The sequence below is a fragment of the Asparagus officinalis genome, unplaced genomic scaffold (genome assembly GCF_001876935.1).
Source record: "Asparagus officinalis unplaced genomic scaffold, Aspof.V1 AsparagusV1_Un271, whole genome shotgun sequence".
Lineage (NCBI taxonomy): Eukaryota > Viridiplantae > Streptophyta > Magnoliopsida > Asparagales > Asparagaceae > Asparagus > Asparagus officinalis.
The window spans coordinates 33,568-43,736 of NW_017972536.1; positions in this window are offsets into that span (position 1 = coordinate 33,568).

Consider the following 10,169-nt stretch of genomic DNA (forward strand, 5'->3'; position numbering starts at 1 on the left):
AATTCATTGTTATATAAGCCGAATGACAATGGATACGGTGGAGGCATTGATATGCGCACAAGATTGGATTAAAGTATAACAAGGAGGTTAATAATAAATTTGTACAAAGTTTAGCTTTGTATTTTTGGTTAATGACCATCTAATGATTATATGTTTTTCTCTATTTTTTTTTGTAGCTACACAAGTTGAAACTAGAAAGGATGATATTCTTGATGTGGCTAAGATAGTGGATGGTGATGACTCAGAGATTGCCGAGACCTTTGTAAAAGCATCATTAGGTATGTTATTTGACTCAATGAGCAAATGACTTGAAATTTTTATTTTTCCATCTTTAACATGACAATTGTTCTTATTCTTTTTTCTTCTTCTTTTTTTTGCAAGGTAACATCATGGAGGCCTACGACTTGGATGATGGGATGATCTTGGGGTAGGCGCAATTGTTTTCATATTTGATGGTACTAATCAGTCATCTCTATGTTTTGTGGAATGATCTTGCGGTTTTTAGGCTGTATTTGTTGTGTCTTGAGATTGTTTATTGGTTTGGAGATTGTTTTGTGACATGAACTTTTTATTGAATGTTGAATGTTGTGAAATGTTGAATGTTGAATATTGTCTAAACTTTTTTGCCTTCAATTTTCAATTCATAGACCTTTGAAATTCTGGATATGATTGTTGTAGTTTGGTTACAATTGCTAACACTATTGTTTTAGTTGGGTTGTGCTGCTGAAGATTTTGGATGGAGATTATATGTCTAATAAATTTGTGCTCAATTTTAGTTTTCAACTGGTGGTTTTGGATGAAGATTAGATGTCTAATATATTTATGTCGAATATCCGTTTATATCTGTGATCATATCCGATCTGATTCTCAAATATTTGAACCGTATCCGTTTCCAATAAGTACGGATATGGTTAAGGTTTTTTCTTACCAAAGGTGATCCGTATTTGTATCCATTTATAAAAAGTGGATATGGATATGATAAGCGTCATATCCGAACTGTATCCGCTCCGATAACACCCCTATTGGAAATCTCAAGACATGTATAAAAAATTATGGATTTGAAATTCTTGATGAGATTATATGTCTAATAAATTTAGGATTTCAACCAAACAGCTAAGCATCAAAATAAATAGAATATATATCATATTAGGACATCATGCAAGGAATAAAAAATGTCTAGAATACAGATCATTTTTAAACATCTCACATGGGATCAGTAAGGTTGAGGCAACAAGGGGACAAAAGAAAATATCAAAATTGTTCTAATGTTCTCTCTATGGATGGAAAATACTCAAAATCAAACCTTAAAATATTGTTTGGCAAAAATTAGACTATGATTGTTCTTGATTTTGGTCATTTAGGGTTTTTTGAAAACTCCTCTACTAATCAGGATAGTGGAGCTAATCTAGACAAGGATTTCATTTTTGTTTGGCTAAAACGAGGTCAACTCCTAACCTAGTTTTGTTAGTTCATTTTTAAACTCTCTACTAGGTTAGAATTGATCTACCCCTTACTTGATTCAAATCTAACCTGGATAAGACCTTAACCGGGTTGGTAAAGAGTTGCCAAACACAACCTAAACTTTGTTCGTAAACTAGGTCAGGATCGTTCCATCTCCTCAGAGAAGAAACTAGCCTAGTTAAAAACTAAAACTAGTTTGATGGGAGTTGCCAAAAGCGATAAAAAAAGAAAAAGATACATAATGGATGAGATCTAAATGGACCATAACAAATGGGACAAAAAATGGTCAGCGAAGCAATAGAGAATACAATGGATGAGATCAAAAGATAAAATTGACACAAAATTTGATGATCGGAGCTGCTCTCATTCATGCAACATGCATGCTTATATCTCCCCAAGCTCTCAACACAATCCTACTTCAAACTTATTAGCTTTCAAACCTAGAAAAAGATCTATTGTCATAAGTTCACTCACTGACTCGCTGTGCTTTTAATTCCTTTTATCTAGGGGTGTCCATCCGGGCCAGGCAAAACCAGAGCCCAGACCCAGTCCCGGTTGGCCCGGGCCCGAGCGGGCTGGGCACCGGGCTGACCCATTTTTTTCATTTTTTTCTCTTTTTTTGATAAAAAATTGCTAAAATTTACTTTAACCTTATTATATTTATATAATTTTGTATTAGTATATACTACAAATTATTATGTAACTATGTATTATATATACATATATTATATGTAAATATATTATATATATTTATAAGTTATAACATGAGAGAGAGAGAATCACATAAATGTATATTACATATTTATAAATACGTATTATGTAGTTATATATGTATTTAATACATACTTACATTATGCTTATTTAAGTATTATTATACAATTTACTTTTATATATACTAGATGCTTATATATTATTATACTTATGCAGTTATACAATATACTTATATAACTGCTTTAGTATATGAATAAGCTAATATAAATACAGCGGATGACCCTGGCGTACTGACTCTAGGGTTTACGAAGCCATTAACACTCAGTTTCATAATACTACGTACTGTATTGCTGGAGTATACATCATGTATTAAGCCTCTTAAGGTTATTAGGAGCATCGTGGTCTCGAATGTTGGGGCTGCAGGGACCACGTTAAAGCTGAACATTCTGACCATGTTGAGGTTTTTATCCTAGAATTTGTTGGGTGCTAAGTCACGAGACCATATAAAACTAGTGTGAGTTGGCTGTCAATGATCGCAGCTTATTAACTGCAGGCATTTATTTGGCAAATATCCTCAGCATTACAGATTATGTTAAGGGTTTTGACGAAGCCTTTAACCTACTACGACTACTCAGTTTGAGTCGGATAGCATGATGCGGTAATTGGTTTAAGTCCGTGCCCGTCAATGTTGACGGTATTCGATGCTAAGAATGTTATAGTATACGCTGCCTCATTAGTAGCTTACGGTTAATTTGAGATAATGACGCGTATAAGACCTATATTGTTATCGTCTTTTCTCACGGGAATATATAGGTAACCCAGCGACGCGTGTTTTAGCGTTGTATTTTAAGGATTTTGTGAGCTAATCCCCAGCCTTCCAAGATACTGGGTTTAGATTAGCCTATTGTACTCACCGACCGCCGTATATATATTGATCGGGCTATTGCATTTGACGGATTTTATCTCACCGTTATCCGCATGTAACGTTGTGCTGAGAGATAAAACTCTTCATGAGAGACTTTGTGCTATGATTTGAATACATAGGATAACTTCGATCCTTTCGTCCAGGATTAGACTACCCGGCGACGCGTGTTAGTGCAGTCCGACTTCTATCTCTATTTATAGAGTCGAGATAAAATTCCCCGCGCACTAGATTAAGTGAAGCATTGGATTATGGCGTATTAACAAAACCAACAACCTGCCACATAATGTTGAAATATAGTGGTCTTTATGTCCTTTTTACGGATCAAAGACCTAACCGGCAATGCGTGTTATACGACATAAAGGGCTATGGGATTTTATGGCAAATCCCACTCAGCCATACAAGGGTCTTCGTGCCTTTAACCGGTTACTACACAGTTTGAATCGGGCTTACTTGTGAAATGTATTTAAAACACCGTTTTCACATGTAATGTTGTGCTAAGAGAATTAGCCTTCTTCTTAGACTTTGTATGCTATGATGTTGAATACATAGGCCTTCAGTCTTTCTTCAAACGGGAATTATTAGACTACCCGGCGAGCGTGTTAGGCTGATCCGACATTATCTCTATTTATAGGAGTCGAGAATATAAATCCGTGCGTGTTGATCAAGCATGGGATTAGTGAGGTGTTTAAAATATGGGAGTAAACTAACAATGGCGTAGACCACCAATGTTGAATACTGATATAGAGTTTTGTCTACATTTTAATTCTTATGGGGGTAGTACAGGTCAGAGGTGACCAAATTCCTGCCCCTAGACACATCCAACGCTAAGGATGAGAGAGGCCGTGCGCATTACTGATTAGGCACCCTACTCTCTCGAGAAAATTTAGGTTTGGCAAACCCCAGCCATCAACGCCTGCGCGCTATATTTCTCCCTGGCATGGTTAGCGCTGATTGGTAGTTAACAGTTTGTAAAGTCAGGCCTAGATTTGCACTGCTTCCACACTTCCCCATACATTATATACACACACCGATATTCACGAGCAAATAGATAGACGTACTTGTGGGCTACAAAAAGGTTAAGTTATATCATTTGACTTTTCTCTCTTCCTTCTCTTCCTTCCATGTCTCCTACATAGTCCTCTCTTCTCGCTTTGTTCTTCACGCGGATCAATCACGGCCTCACCCGGCCAACTCTCTGGTGTCTATTCGCCTGCTCTCTTATCTATAACCTATATAATTAGAGCTTCGGGATATAAATTCTCACCGTGCTCAGAGTCCCGGATTTAACAATCGTGTCTTTATATTCCTAAAAGCAAGACAGATTGAGAACCGGGAGAGGAAGAATTTTATTATTCTAAATCTCCACCCGGTGCTGAAGAGGAAAATTTTTATATTCTAATTACAGTTCTGGAAAAGGGAACTTGAGGTGGTATCACCACCACCCAGATATCTGGAATGATAATGGGAAGTGGGTTCTCCACCTTCCGAGCAGTCGTGAAAGGGTCGAGGAGAGGAAGAATATTTTATATTTCTACTCTCCCAGTGCTGAATGAAGGAAGAATTTTATATTCCTATTACAGCTGGAAAGCGAACTACGAGGTGGGATCTCACCTCATTCCCAGAATCCGGAATGATGAAACTGGGAGTGGGATCTATATATTATACCGCCTCCACGGTCAGTATAATGTATATATATACCCGTACACGATTAATGAGTAATCCTTGTCATAGAGGCATTCTCTTGACGTCATGTGGCCACCAGATCCTCACAACCTATAAGAAGTAGGAGGAGAAGTGATTAGTGGGGGAATTTGGCCTACTTTATGAGCGCGATGGCTGGCTATTCGTGGCCACATAGGTTGACAGTAGGCAAAAGCCCCTCCTATTGCCAAGGACTACCCATTAATCCTCTCTCTCTCCTCTCTTCTCTCCTCTCTTCTCCTATTATATTTTATATCCCCATGTATGTATCAGTACCCTACTATACTGACTGCACACCATAGACGCGAGTACCATATCATGCATCTATTTATTCATCGTCTTATATATACATATATAGTATCAATGTATAGTATAGTATATGTATCTAATATTACTATAGTGTAGAATTCATCAGAAACAAAGAAAAATAACGAATTATTGAATAAATCTCAAAGGGCTTCATTTATATACTGTAGACATCTCATAGAAACAAAAAAAATTAAAATAATTGAATAATTCAAAGAGCCCAATCAAAGAACTCTAAATATATATATTGTGGCTAGGATTTGAACCACTAATTTCCTCTCCAAATTCCTAAATTTTACCGCTAGACTAAGTAGCCCAAAGTATTCATGTCACTCAATATATGTATATATGTGTGTGTGTGTGTGTATACACACACACACACACACATATATACATATATTATACATAAACAAATTGTATATACATATAGAAAGTACATAAAGAAATTGTATTTATAAAAATATATATACATATACATATATTATACATGTATAGACTTATAAAAATATATATAAAAATTTAAAAAAAAACAAAAAGAACTATTTCAGGCCGGGCCGGGCCTGGGCGCCGTCAAGGCGGCCCGGTCCGGGCCCGAAACCCGGTTTTGGCCCTGGTTTCTAGGCCGGGCACCGAAAACCGAGGCCCGACCAGCGAGCTAAATGGACAGGCCTACTTTTTATCCTTAACTGTTCAACTATTGCATAAACGCAATACACATTGATTTGATATTTACATACAAGCATCATTTGGCTAACAAATCCGAAGAAAGTGTTGGATAGCAGGTTCCTAATATGTTTCCTAATTTGTTTTGGTAATAGATTATTGGGATTCATAATTAATTTTGGTAACATGACTCCAAATCTATTTTGGTAACAGGTTATTAGGATTCCTAATCTGTTTTGTTTTTTATTTTAGAATTCATAGTATGTTTATGATTTTAGAATTTCTATATATATTGAATAATTGGAAGAGAGAATTGAGAAAAAATTAGGGATATTTGGAGCATAGAAAAGAGGTATTTTCTGAGCTATTGGTTAGGGTTTTGTTTGGAGAGAATTAGAGATTTGTTGGTGAGATTATTGTGTGAGTTTGAGTGATTTGTAATCTTAGTTTGTACTCTTCTTCTCTATTATTGAAAAACTCTATCCCCTTCTTGCCCAGTGGGCGTAGGTAACTTGCCGAACCACGTTAAAATTGGTTGTTTGTGTTTGTGGCATTGATTTGGTTCGTTTGGCCTTCTCTCGACGTTCGTTTGATTTGATTTCTCGTAGCACGTTGGTTTGGTTGTTTGGCTTCCGTAGTGCTCAACAAGTGGTATCAGAGCTCGGGCTACGCTTGGGCTATTTGGAGGAGTAGGTTGTTTTGGAGGCTCGCCTAGGGCTTCGTTTGGTGATAAAGATGAGATTTTTTTGGTAAAGACTCTATTTTTTAGTTTTGGATCTATTCTTTATTTGTTCCGCATTTTTTTTGGTGCTTTAAGAAAGTTAGTCGGGAAAGAAGGAGTTATGGAGGGTACTTCCGGCGTGAAGATCGTCCAAAGTTTGAATATCCACTCTATGAAGATAGATGTAGAGAAGTTTAATGGCACAAACAATTTTGGTCTTTGGAGATGTAAAGTCTTGGATACGCTCAATGCACAAAATTTAGAAGATACTTTGGAGTTGGACGGGAAACCGGACGACACTGAGGAGAAGGTTTGGAAAAAGATGAATAGAACGGCATGTGGTGTGATTAGATCTTATTTGACTCAAGATTTAAAATATGATGTGATCAATGAGACTTCGGCTAAGAAGATTTGGGAGATCCTAGAGGGTTGGTATTTGACCAAGAGTATAGAGAACCGCTTGCATTTGAAAAGGAGGCTTTATCGCTTCTAATTGAAGAAGGGGACCTCCATTAGTGATCACATGAACCACTACATGAAGCTTCTTGAGGATTTAGCGAATGTAGATGTGATGATTGAAGATAAGGACAAGGCGTTGTTGTTGTTGAGTTCCTTACCTGACGAGGAATATGAGACCTTCGTTCTTTCTCTTATTAATGAGAAGACATCTCTTTCCTATAGTGAGGTCACCACCGTACTTGTGAATTATCAGCTTCGAAAGAAGGATAAAGAGACTTCAGTTGAGCCGATAGCGGGAGCATTGGTCGCAAGAGCAAAGAGTCCAAACCGTGGTAGGTCACAGTCTAGAGGGGCACATCTTGGAGTTCGTAGGAATCAGTGTGCCTTTTATAAAGATGATGGGCATTGGAAAGCCAAATGCCCAAAGTTGGTTGATCGAGCCGGGAAGAATAAGGGAAAAGCTATTCAAGCTTCAGAGGTGAATGTTATCAAGGCTAGTGACAATAATTCAGATTCGGATTCTTTGGGCTACTCGTTATCTGCACTACCGTCAGTTTGTATTGTCGACTCTATAGAGTGGATATTGGATTTGGGTGCTTCTTACCATATTTGCCCTAGGAGGGATTGGTTCTCCAGCTTTTAGAAGTTGAAAAGAGGGGAGATCGTGCTCATGGGTAATAATCATGAATGTCCTATTGGTGGTATCGGTACCGTTCAGATTAGGATGAGTGACAGAGTGATTCGGGAGTTGGTTGGAGTGATGTTCGTTTCTCAGTTGAAGAAGAATATCATTTCACTTGGAGTTTTGGAGGTAGCGGGCTATAGGGTGACCTTGGTCGATTCACATTTGAAGGTCACATTGGGGTTCATAATTGTGATGAAGGGCGTCAGGAGGAATAATTTGTATTATTTGATTGGGAGCACGGTGTTTGATAGAGAGCTGACGACTTCTTTGAATTTGGCTAGACTGTGGCATTTGTTGATGCTAGGTTATTTGATTGGTTATGCCGTGTATGGTTTGTTGAGGAGTGCTTTGACCTGTAGATTGAAGTCCTTTGAGCACATTGGTATGAGCAAGAAGACCGAGGTGGAGTTTGACACTTCTATCCATCGATCGAGGGGTCTTTTAGATGGTGTTCAGTCAGGCATTTGGGGGTCTTCCAAGGAGGCATCATTGGGAGGTAATCAGTATTTGGTTTCTGCACTTGGGGATTGTTCTAGGTATTTGTGGGTTACAACCAGGTCCCTTTGGTGTGAAGTCCTAGAAGTCAACAACATTAGAAGAAGTGTATTGGCAGAAAGGTCATTCTAACTTTGGTAGGGGTTCTTTCTTGCATTTGTGTCGAGCTCATGGCAGTTTGAGACATTTTATTAATGTGGAGACATTGGGACGACGAGATGAGATGATAGTTTTGATGGGTCGTTCCTTACTGGAGGGGATCAACGTTGGTTGTCGAGCATTGGTTTTGGTTTTGGAGATTCGACATATTTGGATCATCTTGGTCATAGGTTGTCGACTGCTACATGTGGAGATTTTGGTTCTGGTAGAGCTGCATCAGATTTTGGGTTACGTCGGATATTTGGTTGCCCAGCATTTGGTCACATCGAGGATGTGAGATTTGATTCGATTGCACGTTTGGGATTCAAAGGTTCGTTTGATTATTAGTTAGGAGCTTCTGATTTTGTTCTGAGCAGGTATGTCATATTTGACTCTTGGTAGGTAGAGAGTGTTGATCAGATCATAGGGATATCGCAGCGGGTGGAGGGTGATGCTACTTCACATTGGATGAAGATTACTCCACGTAATCCAGATTATACTGCATCGTTTGGGATTCTAGCTGAGGTAACACAGTTTGAAGATCACATGGATTTGGATACAGATGATGAGTTAGTTTTGGATTCGAGTACAGCTGGTGGACATGTTTTGGATACGACCATTGGTTCACCTCAGGTGGAGGTGTTTGATTTGTTTCAGTTTGGAGCCATTGGGAGCGCTATCAGTTGCAGATCCGTTGGTGATATTGGTGAAGAGTTGCAAACTTTTATATTTGATTGAGGGTCTTTGGAGGCTGTTTGGGTAAACTACGTGAAGGCTTGATTCTTTGGGCAAGAGAATGCGTAGGCAGTCATTTATGATGCAGCCGGTTTGGTGAGTTGATACCGACATTTGGAGTTTGTTCGCATTCTCGTTTGGGTTCTCAACTTATTGTGGATTGAGTCCGTTGTCGTGGATTTGTTCCACTTCGTACTAGACGTAACAAGTGATACGTTTGGTTGGTATTAGTATCAGCTCAGTTTTGGAAAAACTTCGCCGATGTGGAGAATTGTTTTTTTAGTAGGTTCCTAATATGTTTCCTAATTTATTTTGGTAACAGGTTATTGGAATTCCTAATCTGTTTTGGTAACATGATTCCAAATCTGTTTTGGTAACATGTTATTAAGATTCCTAATCTGTTTTGTTTTTTGTTTTAGAATTTATAGTATGTTTATGATTTTAGGATTTCTATATATATAGAACAATTGGAAGAGAGAATTGAGAAGAAAATTGGGGATATTTATAGTACAGAAAAAAGGTATTTTCTGAGCTATTGGTTAGGATTTTGTTTGGAGTGAATTAGAGATTTGTTGGTGATATTAATTGGTGATTTGAGTGATTTGTAATCTTAGTTTGTACTCTTCTTCTCTATTAGTGAAAAACCCTATCCTCTTCTTGCCCCGTGGACGTAGGCAACTTACCGAACCACGTTAAAATTGGTTGTTTGTGTTTGTAACATTGATTTGGTTCATTTGGCCTTCTCTCGACTTTCGTTTGATTTGATTTCTCGTAGCACGTTGGTTTGGTTGTTTGGCTTCTGCAGCGCTCAACAGAAAGTCGTTTATGAATTTACAACTGTGAGATATACGTTTTTATAGCAGTAAAAGTATCTAATAGCTTCAAAATCTTCTCAAAGATGCTAACACTAATTTATATTAAATTTTAGCCTCCATAAATAGTAGGATTAATTAATCTTGAGTCTACAAGAAGTTGCGCTTTTCTGGGCGCCCCTAAAGTAACCCGTTGTCATATCAACAAATGGCCTTGAAAGTTAACTAATGGTTTGGATTCTTCTGAATTATAGAAAGTCCAATGTATAAATCAAGTATTATGAAATTATCTAGCCATTAAATAAAAAAAACATTAAGAAAATTTAGATAATCACTAATAACTCTGGTGATCTTCAA